At 45.4% G+C, this 15,849-nt stretch overlaps 1 long non-coding RNA gene across 1 annotated transcript; it reads left to right on the forward strand.

The window, feature by feature from the left end:
• The first annotated feature begins 484 nt into the window (after nt 1-484).
• On the forward strand, nt 485-2,492 carry LOC124887264. The gene is made up of 3 exons (XR_007044654.1): nt 485-638; nt 785-840; nt 1,303-2,492. It is a non-coding gene; the product is annotated as an uncharacterized LOC124887264 (long non-coding RNA).
• The last annotated feature ends 13,357 nt before the right edge of the window (nt 2,493-15,849 follow it).

Genomic DNA, 15,849 nt, shown 5'->3' on the forward strand with positions numbered 1-15,849 from the left:
GTGTACTTGTTCTATTTATATGGAACTTGATATATCTTTGTGGTGTAGATGGAGTTCTAAATACTTCCCTTGTGGTTTAATGTGACCAATTATATATAAATTTTAATTTAGATTAAAGAGTTAAGAACTAAAAATTGAGTATTTTGTTAAGGTGCTTTCTTGACTTACTTAAGCTAGTAGGTGGATCACTTACTTGAGCTATTTAGACCAAGTTAATGGGATCAATAGCATGTATCAGATTAGGCCTTATATTAATGTACTCATTTGAGCCCAAATTAAGTAAAAGAGAAAGAGAATGGAGAAAAGAGGCCCAATACTCAAATCTGTCAAATACCAAGTTAAAGAGAAGAAAAGGAGAAAAAATTGGTAGCTAAGGCCCAATAGTTTTTGATCCAAAAAGGCCCAATATATTGAGCAAGTGTATACATAAATTACTTGACAAAATATGGCCCAAAAGTAGTCAATAAATTCGTCCAAGAGCAGCTCCTATTTATGGATTGAAATCAGCAATTTTTCTCATTTTAACTTAGACAAAATTTCCAGCTTTCTAGGTTTTTCTCTCTGGTTCTCTCTTGGCTATGAAACAACCCTATAATTACACAAGGGTTCTTGGGATTTACCTTCCTTCCAAGCTAAAGGTAAGTGAACAATTCATGAGCTTGTACCACGAAAACTATGTATTCTTTAAGATTAATTTCTGGACAGCCCTCTCTATAAGTTTGGGCAGTCCATTATTCTTAGTTATTAAGGGATTTCTCTTTTCTCTTTTGATGTATGTGTGAAGGGATTAAGATATTGAGGAAATACACATTAAGACACTAAAATACTAAGGAAATCAAGGTATGGTTGCTGTCCACTTTTGTCCTTTTTCCATATACATGTGTTGATAGAGGATTGCACATATTGGGTTGCTATTAAAGAACGATTGGGTGTCGTTGTGGACTGTTTTGTGTGTTTGTGTTGTGGGCTGCCCGGTTGCTATTGGGAAAAGGTGTGATTAGTTTGTATTTAATTATAAAAGATGAATGTGGTGATACACCACTGAATTTATGATTGTGTATGTCTATTGCTCATTTCGTTTTGTGTGTATTGATTGGAAGGTGAAATGAATCCGAGGTTGTGTCGGGGGATATTATATAAATATGTATGGTATGTGGCTGTAATTGGAGTATAAGAGGGTTAAAGTGACACCCTTTGTTGATAAATTAAGGGTTTACTTCCCGGCCACTAGTTTGGTGAAGTTAAATAGCCAAAATGTGACATTTGGTTGCTAATATTAGTTTTCCATATATTTCATTGTAGATAAGTAATCTAAAAGTGCGGGAAGTCGATTTGGACTGGTATTGGAGTTTTACAACCAGGTATGTAAGGCATACTCTATTTTGCACCCTTGGCGTGAAAACAGATACTTGTTCCATCGAGTAAGCTTCCAAGGTCATCCAAGAACACGTGCTACATAATAGCACCTATGATATCCTATGTTACTAATGAACTTATTCCCACTCTCTAATGTGTTAAACCACCTCGATACATGCTTGCTACCTATCCTACATACCTATTTTCACTAGTAAATTTCAGAATTTCTCCGGTTACTCAAATAAGACCCATGTGTTATTTTTAGCTCTTAAACACTTCATTAGTGTGCCAACAACTCCTTACTTCATTGTTATTGCATTGATTGCCTATTTACATGTCTCTTATTGATATATCATTGTTTCAAGGTACCATAAGGTTAGGACCACCAAAGTAACAATCTCAAAAGGCTAATTAAACTAAGTAACGGAAATCTATAAAACGGGTGGCAGCTCAGAGGCATAAGCCTAGGATGGGCCGATCTCGATACTTTATATGTAGGTGGCATCTCAGGGGCATAAGCCTAGCATGGGCCGATCCTGATTTATTATTTACCACTGATCAGCTGGTCATTTGTGTCATATAGATTACAAAGATAATGAAGGAAGAAGGTAAAAGGAAGAAAGAAATGTAATGTACCCTGTTCCACAAGTAAATGTAAAGGTGGTCTACTAGCACTATTCTTATAGTTGTTCCATATTTTTATTGAGCCTTTATGTCATGTATTGTTACTATTCTGCCTTGCATACTCAGTATACTTTTTCGTACTAACTCCCCTTATAGGGGGACTTATATTTCATGCTACAGGCACAGGTACTTCGGCAAACACGCCTCCTCAGTAGGATCCCAGGATATCCATCTGCTATTGGTGACCTCCAGTTTGCTTCGGGGCTTTTCGAGTCGGTTCCATATATTTTTGGTATTGTAAAAAATTTAATAGTATGGCGGGGGTTTGTCCCGACCTTAGCTAAATTTTGTGTATCGTCTAGAGTCTTTGTAGACCAATGTAAAGTTAAGCATAGTAGTGTGTTATCTTGTAGATGTTATGGCCCAAACGGCCAAGTCTATTATGTATATAGTTTTAGGGCTTGTCGTTTATATTTTTTTTATTAAGGCATTATATCAGTATATGGCAAAATATTTGCCTATTATAGTTGCATGCATGTGAATTCCAAGGTTATAGTTTGATTCTCTCGGGCCTTCACAGCTGCGGGTGCCTGTCCATCCCAATAGGATTTAAGGCGTGACACTACCCATGAAACCGTGGGCTATAGCACACCGACTTGGCCCGAAAATGCCTCATTCGCCCCGTTTCACCCGTTTGTCCACCCAAATGGCCAGGAAAACTTAAACGGACCACACTGGGACGATTACCAACCTCCCTAGCATGCCCCCATCAATTTTTTGCCTACAGAATGCTCGAACCCTGGGCCCACCCATAAAACCATGGGCTATAGCACAGCGATTTGACTCGAAAATGCCCCATTTGCTTTTTTTCGCCCGTTTGTCCACCCAAATGGCCACAAAAATTTAAACAAACAACACTGGCATGATCCCCAACCCCCTGGCATGCCTTGTTTAATTTTTGGCACACAGCACACCCAGACCCTGGGCCCACCCCCGAAATCGTGGGCTATAGCGCACCGATTTGGCTAAAAAATGCTCTGTTCGAGCTGTTTTGCCTGTTTGTCCACCTAAATGGCCACATAAAATTAAACTGACCAAACTTGGACAATCTCCAACCTTCCTGGAATGCCTCGGTCTATTTTCAACATACAGCATGCCCAGACCCTAGGCCCACACCCAAAACCGTGGGCTATAACACACCAATTTGGCCCCAAAATGCCCCGTTCACGCCGTTTCGCCGTTTATCCCCCCAAATGGTCACAAATAATTAAATGGACCACACTGGGATAATCACCAACCTCCCTGACATGCCCCAATCAATTTTTCACAAACAGCATGTCCAGACCACGGGCCCACCCCTAAACCGTAGGCTATAGCACACTAATTTAGCTCGAAAATATCCAGTTCGCATTGTTTCGCCCGTTTGTCCATCCAAATAGCCACGAAAAATTAAATGGACCATACTTGGACGATTCTCAACCTCCCTGTCATGCCCCAGTTGATTTTTGGCCCACAACACGCCCGAACCCCGGGCCCACCCCCGAAAGCATTGGCTATAGCACATCAATTTTACCCAAAAATCCCCCATTTGCGCTATTTCACCCATTATCCACCCAAATGGCCACAAAAAATTAAACGGACCACACTGAAACGATCCCCAACCTTCCTGGCATGCCCCGATCGATTTTTGGCCCACAGCACGCTCTGACTCCCGACCAACACCTGATACCGTGGGCTATAGCACATTGATTTGGCCGAAAAATGTCCCGTTCATGCCGTTTCACCCATTTGTCCACCCAAATGGTCACAAATAATTAAATGGACCACACTGGGACGATCCTCAACCACCCTGACATGCCCCAATCAATTTTTGGCCCACAGCACGCCCGAACCACGGGTACACCCCTAAAACCATGGGCTATAGCACACCGATTTGGCTCGAAAACACCCCGTTTATGCCATTTCGCCCGTTTGTCCACCCAAATGGCCATAATAAATTAAACGGACCATACTAGGATGATCCCCAACCTCCTTGGCATGCCCCGGTCAGTTTTTGGCCAATCGCACGCCCGAACCCTGGGCTCATCCCCAAAAGCGTGGGCTATAGCACACCGATTTTGTTGAAAAATGCCCTATTTGTGTCATTTCGCCAGTTTGTCCACCCATATGGCCACAAAAACTTAAATGGACCACACTGGGATGATCCCCAAACTTCCTAGCATGCCCCGATCGATTTTCGGCTGACAACACGTCCTGACCTTGGGCCCACCCCCAAAATCATAGGTTGTTGCACATCGATTTAGCCTAAAAATATCCTGTTTGCACTATTTTTCCCGTTTGTCCGTCCAAATGGCCACAAAAAATTAAACGGACCACACTGGGATGATCCTCAACCTCCCTGGCACACCCCAATCAATTTTTGAACCAAAGCACGCTCGGACCCCAGGCCTGATACAAGTGCGACTATAAAGATCAATGTGTGTACAAGTGCAACAAAGTATTATCCTAGGAATTTCAATGTTGAGACGTGAGAAGGATCAAAAACACACCAAAGCCGCCCTATTTGCTCATTTATTACACTAGAGGGGCGCCCCTTTTCATTAGGGTCTCTTGGTCATTTCATCTTTTATGTAATAAGGAGACTATATATAGTTTAGTATTAGGGATTTTCATGACTTAGTTGATTATTGTTGTAAGTCTTGACATTTGAAACACCAAAGTCCTCTCTTTACTTGAGGCAAACCGAAACTTATAACTAGGATAGCAATTCAACGGTGGAATCTCTTATAATTGCTTGTTTTTAAGAAACCTTGGCGCTTGAGTGGTGGAATCCTCTCTTGTGTCATCGTAAGATTTAGGTGATCATGTGTGGAGGTGTTAGGGGTCTTAGAGTTTTATGCACTCTTTGGTTACTAGGATTTACACCACCTTTGTCTAACTATCTATCCATTTACTTTTGTTTTCATCTTGTAGTAGTTGTGTCTTATATTCTTGTAATAGTTGTTTGGTGTTATTGTAAGCTTATTGTTCATCACATTAATGTAGTGTTGTTGCTGTTTTGGTGTGGTTATACTCGTTATTATCTATCCATTGTTGAAGCATTCTCGGGTTTTCTTTTCTTTCTTATGTTGTTATTCTTGGCCGAGACTTGGTTCCTTGGGCTCTCAGTTTGTGGTGTGTTTTGTGACCTTTATTGGGGGGTGTTTTGTGTCTTCTTAGAGTTTTAAGGTATCATTTGGTATCAGATCCAAGGCTGGTTGTGTTCCTACACTACCAATCTTTGGCTCTCTTAGTCAAAAAAAAAATGTTGAAGTGTTCTTGTTCTTGGACAGGTGTTCTTCTTGTTGTTGTTGTGTTTGGCCGAGATTTGTGTCTTGATTTGAGTGTGTTTTGTTGTCTTAGTTTGTTTCTAGTGTTGTTTCCCTTTCTCCTCAACACTTATTGAGTCTACCACCCAAGTTCTTGAGCAAGATTCCGATTTTGTTGTGGTGTTAAGTAGACGGTTTCTTGTTGTTGGTGGTGGTGTTCATCTTGTGTTCTTGTGTTTTGTTGAAGAAGTTTTTGTTTAATCTTGAAGAGAGAAAAGAAGTATAAGACTTTGTGTTTGTCTTGAAAACAATCCAAGACAGCACCAAAGTAGAAAAAGAAAAAGAGCCCTCCAAAAAGCAAGTTACCAAAAAGAGTAAGGCACTTTTCAAATTTAGACAAAAGAGGAAAGAGACAAGACTACCCCAAAAAGTTGTCTTGCCAAAAGAGTGCAAGTTGGTAGAAAGTTGGTGGAAAACTTTTGAATCTTGAAAAGAGAGTCTCAAATCTTGTAAGCCTATACCATAGCCGAAATATCTTCCTCAAATGTGTATTATTGAACATCAAAGTCTTGGAACAAATTCTCTTCAACAACAAAGTGTGTTTTTGCCTGATAAACTTGTTTAGCTTTCTTGTTATCGTTTGTGTGGTGTTGTTGCTTGCGGTTCAAAGACTTGAACCTTTGTTGGTGTGTTGTGTGTGACATTGTGTACTGCTTTTGGTGCTATGGAACCCGAGACCTCACACTCTCAACCCACGGGGGAACACAATGCTACTAGTATCATTTTGGCTCGCCTTGAAGCTATGTCCCGAGATATGGCTAGGATGACCGTGGGTATGGAAAAACTAGACTCGGATGTGGTATCAATGAAGGGTGAAGTATCAATAATGGGTGGGAGATTGGAGAGAGTGGAAAGCCAAAGAAGCCAACTGTTTACCCCTTGACATATTTCACCAACTAGTACTCCCGAGGCCATGCACCAAATGCTATACCCACCTATTGCAACAAACCAAACCAACCCTCACTCCCAAATCCGAGATCATGATAGACCAAGCCACCCTCCACTTCACCAAGTCCAACAAGAAGGACTTGGAACCCAAATACCACCACCAAATCCAAGCCTTCCCATCCAAAATCCACTTGACCAAAGACCTCACTATCCAAATCCAATCCCTCCGCTACAAGCTCCACTTAACCCAAATAGACCCATCCATGTTAAGGGGTATGGTAGAGGAGAACAACATGCTGGTTATGGACCATATGATGATGTTCACATAAGAAGTGAGGAGATGAGGGGTAGGCAAGGTGATCCAAGGGAAGTTCATGGCCGAGAAGGAAGAGTTGGTCTTTGGAACCAACAAGGGAACCAAAACCGTAATGTAGGTCTAAATACCATCAAGGTGGGGCTTCCAAAATTCAAAGGTGAGAGTGATTCGGAAGAATTTATAGCTTGGGATTCCAGAGAATCTTCCAAGTTAATGACCTTATCGAGGAAAAAAGAGTTGTTATGCCATTTGCACATTTTGAGGGTTATGCTACTATGTGGTAGGAGTATGTGAAGTGATTTGGCAATATTTTGATTGAGGGGCATCCCCCTCCTTGGTTTAGGTTAAGGTACCTCATGATACAAAGGTACTTACCCGAGAGATACCATCAATATCTCTTTGCTAAGTTGTATAACTTGAGGCAAGGGAACAAAAGCGTCGTGGCTTACTATGATGAATTCCAACAACTCATTTGAAACATGATCACCGAGGGGAGAAAGTAAGCCATGACATCTTTCAATTCAAGGTGGGGTTGAATAGGGACATTTCCTCACAGTTGACACTTCACAAGTTTGACACCATTGATGCCATCTTCCAAGACGCCTTGGAGGTTGAGAAGAAATTACGGGAGAAACCGAGTTTCAAGCTCAAAGGGCAATCTCCCTCGGGTTGGCACAAGGACAAAAATTACCCATCCAATGTGGATAAAACCGAGTACAAGTATGCACAAGATGAAAACAAGGCTCACCAAAGGTACCCTTCGAGAAATGAAGGTAAATCGCATTCCTCTTCTAGTTCTAAGGGCTTTCAATGTTTTAAATGCCAAGGTTAGGGACACAAGGCTAACGAGTGTCCAAATAGGAGAAATGTGATCCTAAGGGAGGTAAAATTTTACTTTCTTGGGGAGGAGGTGGGACTTGAACCAAAGGAGATTAATGATCATTCTCAAGATGGAGAGAAGGTAGAACCCGAGGAGCCAAAGGAGGGGGATGAGAAAGATGTTTAGCCGTGTGAAGGTGAGATTGTAGTGCTTATGTATATGGCAAGGAAAGTCATGATTAGTGAGGGTATGGAAGAAGAAGCCGACATTGAGGAGGATGAAGAAGGAGAGAAGCCGAGAGTTGGGATTGTGGATTTGCCCACAAGGACTCTTTGTTGATTACTAACCGAGATACTAGCACTTTGCCTAGTATCAAATCTTCTTATGTGCAGGTTGTAGAGCATATAAATCCAAGGATAATTCTTGATGATATCATGGGACCCTTGGTTGAACATCCTAACCTTAGGAAGAGCAATGAAGAGATGATGAAAAGAGGAGAGCTTGCCGGTGATGATTGCTTAAATTTGAGGGCAAATTCCTCTCAATATGGAGAGGATTATACAAGTGAGACTATGAAGATCAACGTATGTACAAGTGCATCAAAGTATCATCCTATGAAGTTCAATGTTGATACGTGAGAAGGATCAAAGACACACCAAAGCCGCCCTATTTTCTCATTTATTACACTAGAGGGGCGCCCCCTTTTCATTAAGGATCTTTTGGTCATTTTATCTTTTATGTAATAAAGAGACTATATATAGTTTAGTATTAGGTATTTTCATGACTTAGTTGATTATTTTTGTTAGTCTTGACATTTGACACACCAAAGTCCTCTCTTTACTTGAGGCAAACCGAAACTTGTAACTAGGATAGCAATTCAAGGGTGGAATCTCTTGTAATTGCTTGTTTATGAGAAACCTTGGCGCTTGAGTGGTGGAATCCTCTCTTGTGTCATCGTAAGATTTAGGTGATCGTGTGTGGAGGTTTTAGGGGTCTTAGAGTTTTATGTACTCTTTGGTTACTAGGATTTACACCACCTTTGTCTAACTATCTATCCATTTACTTTTGTTTTCATCTTGTTGTAGTTGTTTCTTGTCTTCTTGTAATAGTTGTTTGTTGTTATTGTAAGCTTATTGTTCACCACATTAATTTAGTGTTGTTTCTATTTTGGTGTGGTTATACACGTTATTAACTCTCCATTGTTGAAGCATTCTCGGATTTTCTTTTCATTCTTGTGTTGTTATTCTTGACCGAGACTTGGTTCCTTGGGCTCTTGGTTTGTGGTGTGTTTTGGGACGTTTATTGGGGTTGTTTTGTGTATTCTTGGGGTTGTAAGGTATCAGGGCCCAACCCCAAAACCGTGGGCTATAGCACACCGATTTGGCCCAAAAATGCCCCATTCGCACCATTTCGCCCGTTTGTCCACCCAAATGGCCACGAAAAATTAAACGAACCACACTGGAATGATCCCCAACCTCCCTGGCATGCCCCGGTTGATTTTTTTCCCACAGCAATCCCAAAACCCATTCCCACCCTAGAAACCATGGCTTTAGCACATCGATTTAGCCCGAAAATGCCCAGTTCACTCCGTTTCACCCGTTTGTCAACCTAAATGACCACAAAGATATAAACGGACCACACTGGGACAATCCCCAACCTACCTGGCACGTCCTATTTGATTTTTTTCCCATAGCACTCCCGGACGCAAGGGCCCAACCCCGAAACCGTGGGCTATAGCACAACGATTTGGCCCGAAAATGCCCCGTTCGCACCGTTTAACCTGTTTGTTCACCCAAATGGCCACAAAAATTAAACGGACCACACTGGGATGATCCCCAATCTCTCTGGCATGCCCCAATCATTTTTTGGTCCACGAAACGCCCGAATCCCAGGCCCACCCCTGAAATTGTAGGCTATAGCACACCGATTTGGGCCGAAAATGCTCCGTTCGAGCCGTTTCGAGCCTTTGTCCTCCCAAATGGCCATGAAAAATTAAACGAACCATATTGGGATGATACTCAACCTCCCTTGCATGCCTCAATCGATTTTTTGCCCATAGCACGCTCGGACCCTAGGCCCAACCCTAAAACTGTGGGCTAAGCACGCCGATTTGGCCCGAAAATGTCCAGTTCACGCCGTTTGTCCACCCAAATGGCCACAAAAATTTAAACGGACCACACTGGAATGATCCCCAACCTCCCTGGCACACTCCAGTCAATTTTTGGCCTACAGTATGCCCGAACCCCAGGCCTATCCCTAAAACCGTGGGCTATAGCACACCGATTTGGCTCGAAAATGCCCCATTCGCGCTGTTTCGCCCGTTTGTCCACAAAAATGGCCACAAAAAATTAAATGGACCATACTGGGATGATCCTCAATCTCTCTGGCACGCCCCGGTCGATTTTTGGCCTATAGACCGCCCGAATGTCGGGCCCACACCTAAAATCGCGGACTATAGTACACCGATTTGGCCTGAAAATGTCACATTCATGTCGTTTCGCCCGTTTGTCCACCCAAATGGCCACAAAAATTTAAACGGAACACACTGGGACTATCACCAACTTCCCTGGCCTGCCCCGGTTGATTTTTGGCCCACAGCACACCCGGACCCTGAACCCACCCCAAAAATTGTGGGCTATAGCGCACTGATTTGGCCAAAAAATGCTCAATTTGCGTCGTTTGACCCGTTTGTGCCGCCGTTTTGCTCGTTTGTCCACCCAAATTGCTATGAAAAATTAAACGGACCACAATGGGATGATCCCCAACCTCCCTGGCCCACAATAGCGCATAGATTTTTGGCCTACAGCACGCCTGGACCCTGGGCCCAGTCCCAAAACCGTGCGCTATAGCACATCGATTTGGCCCAAAAATGCCCCATTCGTGCCGTTTTATCGTTTGCCCTCCCAAATGGCCATAAAAAGTAAAACGAACCACATTGGGACGATCCCCAACCTCTCTGGCATGCCCCGATTAATTTTTTACCCACGGCATGCCCGGCCCCCGAGCCGACCCCCGAAGCCGTGAGATATAGCACACCGATTTGGCTTGAAAATGCCCCATTCGCACCTTTTCGCCCGTTTGTCCACCCAAATGGCCACAAAAAATTAAACGGTCCATACTGGGATGATTACCAACTTCCCTGGCACGTCCGAGTTAATTTTTGGCCTATAGCACGCCTGGACCCCGGGCCTACTCCCAAAATTGTGGGCTATAGCACACCGATTAGCCCAAAAATGTTTCGTTCGTGCAGTTTCGCCTGTTTGTCCACCCAAATGGCCACAAAAATTAAACGAACCACACTAGGATGATCCCCAACCTCGCTGGCAGGCCCCAGTTAATTATTTACCTACAGCACGCCCGAACCCCGAGCCGACCCTCAAAATCGTGGGCTATAGCACACCAATTTAGCCCGAAAATGCCCTGTTCACGCCGTTTCTCTGGTTTGTCCACCCAAATGGCTACAAAAAATTAAACAGACCACACTAGGAAGATACCCAACCTCTATGGCACGCCCCAATAACTTTTTGACCCACAGCATGCCCGAACCTCGGGCTCACCCCAAAAACTGTAGGCTATAGCACAATGAGACGATCCCCAACCTCCCTGACAAACCCCGGTCAATACTCGGCCTACAACACGCCCGAATCCCGGGCCCACTCCCAAAATCGTGGGCAATAGCACATAGATTTGGCCCGAAAACCCCTCGTTTGCGCCATTTCACCCGTTTGTCCAGCCAAATGGCTACGAAAAATAGAATAGGACATATTAAGATGATCTCCAACCTCCCTAGCATGCCCAGGTCGATTTTTGGCCCACAGCACGACCGAACCCCGAGCCCACCCTTGAAATCATGGGTTATAGCACACCCATTTAGCCCAAAAATGCCCCGTTCGGGTTGTTTTGACCGTTTTCCACCAAAATGACCATAAAAAATTAAACGAACCATACTGGGATGATCCCCAACCTCTCTGGCATGCCCCAGTAGATTTTTGACCCACAGCACGCTCGAACCCCGGGCCCACCCTTAAAACCGTAGGATATAGCACACCGATTTGGCCCAAAAATACCTCGTTTGCATAGTTTCGCTCGTTTGTCCACCCAAATGGCCATAAAAAGTTAAACAGACCATACTAGGACTATCCCCAACCTTCCTGGCTCGCTCCAGTCTATTTTTGGCCCACAGCATGCCCAGACCCCGAGCCTACCCCCGAAACCGTGGGTTATAGCACACTGATTTGGCCCAAAAACACTCCATTCATGCCGTTTTGCCTGTTTGTCCACCCAAATGGCCACAAAAAGTTAAACGAACAAATTGGGACAATCCCCAACTTCCCTGGCATTCCTCGTTCAATTTTTGGCCTACAGCACGCCCGGACCCTGGGGCCACCCCCAAAATCGTCGGCTATAGCGCATCGATTTGGCCAAAAAATGCCCTGTTTGCGCCATTTTGCCCGTTTGTCCACCCAAATGGCCACAAAAAATTAAACGGACCAGACTGGAACGATCCCCAACCTCCCTGGCACGCCCTGGTTTATTTTTGGCCTACAGCACGTCCGAACCCCAGGGCCACCCCCAAAACTGTGGGCTATAGCACCCCGATTTGGCCTAAAAATGCCCAGTTCACGCCGTTTCGTCCGTTTGTCTACCTAAATGGCCACAAAAATTTAAACCGACAACACGAAGATGATCCCCAACCTTTCTGGCATGCCTCCATTGATTTTTAGACCACAGCATGCCCGAACCCCAGGCCCACCCCTAAAACTGTGGGCTATAGCACACCGATTTGACCCAAAAATACCCCGTTCGAGTTGTTTCGCTCGTTTTTCCACCCAAATGGCCACAAAGAATTAAACAGACCATACTGGGATGATCCTAAACCTCCCTGGCATGCCACGATCGATTTTCGGCCCACAACACACCCGGATACCGGGTCCACCCCTAAAACTGTGGGCTATAGCACACTAATTTGGACCGAAAATACCTCATCCATGCCATATCTCCCTTTTATCCACCCAAATGGCCACAAAAATTTACACGAACCACAGTGGGACTATTACAAACCTCTTTGGCACGCCCCTGCCGATTTTGGGACCACAACACACCCGGACCCTGAGCCTACCCCAAAAATCATGGACTATAGTGCAATGATTTAGCTTGGAAATGCTCAGTTCACGTTGTTTCAATCGTTTGTCCCGCCATTTTGCCCGTTTGTCTTCTCAAATAACCACGAAAAATTAAACGGACCATACTAGGACGATCCCCAACCTCCCTGGCATGTCCAAGTCAACTTTTGGCCCACAGCAAGCTCCCTGAGAACACCCCTGAAATCGTGGGCTATAGCACACCAATTTGGCCCGAAAAGCCCCGTTCACGTCATTTCGCCCGTTTGTTCACCCAAATGGCTATAAAAATTAAAACAAACCATACTGGGATGATCCCCAACCTCCCTGGGATGCCCCGGTCGATTTTTAGCCCATAACACATTCGGACCCCAGGCCCACCCACAAAATTATGGGATATAGCACACCGATTTGGCTTGAAAATTCCCCATTCATGCGGGTTCGCCCGTTTGTCCACCCAAATGGCCACGAAAAGTTAAACGGACCACACTGGGACAATCCCCAACCTCCCTCGAATGCCTCGGTCGATTTTTGGCCGACAGCACGATCGGACCCTGGGCCTACCCCCAAAACCGTGGGCTATAGCACACCGATTAGGACCAAAAATACCCCGTTCGCACAGTTTCGCCCGTTAGTCCACCCAAATGGCCACAAAAAGTTAAACACACCACACTGGGACAACCCCAACCTCTTTGACATGCCCCGGTCGATTTTCGACATAGAGCACGCCCGAACCCCAGGCCCACCCCCAAAATCATTGGCTATAGCGCACCGATTTGGCCTAAAAATGCTCAGTTCGCACCACTGGGATGATCCCCAACCTCCCTGGCATACCTCGGTTGATTTTCGGTGGACAGCACTCCCGTACCCCAGGGCCACCCCCAAATCTGTAGGCTATAGCACAATGATTTGGCCCGAAAATGCCCAGTTCGTACCGTTTCACCCATTTGTCCACCCAAATGGCCATGAAAAATTAAATGAACCACACTAGGACGATCCCCAACCTCCCTGTCATGCCCCGATCGATTTTTGGCCTACAACATGCCCGAAACCCAGGTCCACCCCTTAAATCGTGGGCTATAGCACACCTATTTGGCCCAAAAATACCCTGTTCGCGCTGTTTCGCTCGTTTGTCCATCAAAATGGCCACAAAAAATTAAACGGACCACACTGGACGATCCCCATCCTCCTTGGCATTCCCCGTTCGATTTTTGCCCTACAGCATGCCCAAAAGCCGAGCCCACCCCTGAAACAGTGGGCTATAGCACACTAATTTGGCTAGAAAATGCCTCATTCATGCAGTTTCGCCCGTTTGTCTACACAAATGGCCACGAAAATTTAAACGGACCACACTGGGACTATCACCAACCTCCCTGACACGCCCTGGTCGATTTTTGGCCCACAACACACCCGATCCCACCGCCAAAACCGTGGGCTATAGAGCACTGATTTGGCCTAAAAATGCCCCGTTCGTGCCGTTTCTCCCTTTTATCCACCCAAATAGCCATAAAATTTTAAACGGACCACATTGGGATGATCCCTAACCTCCCTGGCACACCCCCATCGATTTTTGGCCAATAGGATGCCCGAACCCTGGGCCCACCCCCAAAACCGTGGGCTATAGCACACCAATTTGGGCTAAAAATACCCCATTCATGCTGTTCGCCCGTTAGTCCACCCAAATGGCCACGAAAAATTAAATGGACCACATAGGGACGATCCCCAACCTCCCTGGCATACCTCGATCGAATTTCTTCCCACAGCAAGCCCGGAACCTGAGCCCACCATCGAAACCGTGGACTATAGCACACCGATTTCGCCCGAAAATGCCCCATTTGAGCTGTTTTGCTTGTTTGTCCACCCAAATGGCCACAAAAAATTAAATGGACCACACTACGAAGATACCCAATCTACCTGGCAAGCCCTGATCAATTTTCGACCCATAGCATGCTCAGACCCAGGGCCCACCCCTTAAATCGTGGGCTATAGCACACTGATTTGGCTTGAAAATGCCCCGTTTGAGACGTTTCGCCCGTTTGTCCACCCAAATGGCCATGAAAAATTAAACAAACCACACTAAGACCATCCTCAACCTCCCTTGCATACCCTGGTTAATTTTTGGCCCACTACACTCCCAAACACATCGATCGGGCCCGAAAATGCCCCGTTCGCGCCGTTTTGCCCGTTTGTCAACCCAAATGGCCACAAAAAATTAAACGGACCATACTGAGATGATCCCCAATCTCCTTGGAATACCCCAGACAATTTTAGGCCCTAAGCATGCCCGAACCCCAGGGCCTCCCCCAAAACTGTGGGCTATAGCACACCAATTTGGCCCGAAAACACCCAGTTCACGTCGTTTTGCCCGTTTATCTACTCAAATGGTCACAAAAATTTAAACGGACCACAATGGGATGATCCCCAACCTTTTTGGAATGCCCCGATTGAGTTTTGGCCCACAGCACGCCCGGACCCTTGGGCCACCCCCAAAACTGTGGGCTATAGCACACCAATTTGGCCTAAAAATGCCAGTTCACACTGTTTCGCCCATTTGTCCACACAAATGGCCACGAAAATTTAAACGGATCACATTGGGATAATTCTAAACCTCCATGGCATGCCCCGGTCGATTTTTAACCCACATCATGCCCGAAACCCAGGCCCACCCTTGAAATTGTTAGCTATAGCACACCGATTTAGCCTGAATGTGCCCCGTTCGTGTTGTTTCACCCATTTGTCCACCCAAATGGCCACGAAAAATTAAACGGACCATACTGGGATGATCCCCAACCTCCCTGGCATACCCCGATCAATTTTTGGCCCACTGCACGCCCGGACCCTGGGGCCACCTTCGAAACAGTGGGCTATAGCAAACCGATTTTGCTTGAAACTGCCCCGTTCGTGTCGTTTTGTCCGTTTGTCCATCCAAATGGCAAAAAAAAATTAAACTCACACTGGGATGTTCCTCAACCTCCCTGGTATGCTCCGATCAATTTTTGACTCACAGCACACCCAAACCTCGGGCCCACAACAGAAACCGTGAGGTATAGCACACCGATTTAGCTCCAAAATGCCCCGTTCGCGCGGTTTCGCCCGTTTGTCCACCCAAATGGCCACAAATATTTAAAAGGACCATACTGGGATGATCCCTAACCTCCCTGCCACGCCCCGGTTGATTTTCGGCCCACAGCATGCCCAGAGCCCGAACCCACCCCTAAAATCGTGGGCTATAGCACACTGATTTAGCCAAAAAAATACCCAGTTCACGCCGTTTCGCCCGTTTGTCCACCCAAATAGCCACAAAAAATTAAACGGACCACACTGGAACGATACCCAACCTACCTGGCATGTCCCGAT

Source organism: Capsicum annuum, chromosome 9 (genome assembly GCF_002878395.1).
Source record: "Capsicum annuum cultivar UCD-10X-F1 chromosome 9, UCD10Xv1.1, whole genome shotgun sequence".
Taxonomy (NCBI): Eukaryota; Viridiplantae; Streptophyta; class Magnoliopsida; order Solanales; family Solanaceae; genus Capsicum; species Capsicum annuum.